Consider the following 1168-nt stretch of genomic DNA (forward strand, 5'->3'; position numbering starts at 1 on the left):
TTTTTTCTGCCTTTTTATTGTGTGTACATTGACAGTTAAATCTAGAGGCTTGATTAGTTTAAAATTTTTTGAACTTTAATAATTCGTATATCTATAGATGTTTGCATTGTTTTTTTTAAACAACTTTGTTGGAATACAATTTACATGGCATAATATTCACTTGCTTAAAAGTACACGGTTTTGGAGCCCTAAGAACAGACATGGCGATGGTCTGGAAGCTGAGTGTTGTCTGTGGTGCTTAAGGAGCCCAAGCTCTGTTCCTCTGAACTCCAGTGATCAGACCTGCTCTTGTCTTAGCATTTCTCCAGGACCGGTCTACTCCAGGAGTGCAGCACATTCACCTGTCCCTCAGCCACTGTTCTGCTTCACAGGCTGCATCTCCACTGGACTGGTGAGATGGTTGTCATTGTTATGCTCCTGGGTCTGCTCCCAGCTGCTTCTTTGAATCCTTGCTCTGCGATGGACTACTCTCCAGCTGCAGTTTCCCTCTCCATGGTCACTGGGGCCTGAGACAGGTTGTTACTGACTCTGTCCAAGAGGCTGCACCACAGAAAGCTGCCAAGATTGGCCTCCTGGCGCCCTCGGCATTAACCTTTGCTGGCCTGTGCAATTTCAACTATCATGATGTAGGCACCTGCAAAACCGTTGCCATGCTATGGAAGCTCTGACTTTTGACTTAGTCCTTTAAAAAAGTATTGTGTACCTTTCTGCCTCTGCTGTTACCCCGTTAAACTATCAATAAGGAGGAAATAACATGTCTATTGGTGAGACAACCCTCGTCTAATCACTTGATTCTTTTCACAATTTAATCTTGGAAGAAAAAGTTTGGGAGGAATTAATATTCGCAGAATAGTGAGACTGTCTTCCATATTCTGGTGAGATAATGAGATCGTGTCCTAGCTTTTTAGAAGACTCACAGTGTGACAAAACGTTGTATATGAGCGTGTACCTTTTAATTTATAAATCTCTTAATGGAAATTCAATTAGTTACTATCCGCATATTACAATCGTATCTCTTTGATATTTGTTTTAGGAATGATGGACAGTGGGAATGTCTCTTAACTCAAAAGTAAAGATTTTGCAGAAAATTTTAACTGTCAAGTTTGAATATAGAGAAGTTCCATTCCTTGTAGATCTATTAAAATAGAGATTGCAAATAGACATATCC

At 40.4% G+C, this 1168-nt stretch overlaps 1 pseudogene; it reads left to right on the forward strand.

Moving 5' to 3' along the window:
• Positions 1-200: 200 nt before the first annotated feature.
• On the forward strand, positions 201-668 carry LOC102821186 (annotated as a pseudogene).
• Positions 669-1168: the final 500 nt, after the last annotated feature.

Source organism: Chrysochloris asiatica, unplaced genomic scaffold, assembly GCF_000296735.1.
Source record: "Chrysochloris asiatica unplaced genomic scaffold, ChrAsi1.0 scaffold00124, whole genome shotgun sequence".
Classification (NCBI taxonomy): Eukaryota; Metazoa; Chordata; class Mammalia; order Afrosoricida; family Chrysochloridae; genus Chrysochloris; species Chrysochloris asiatica.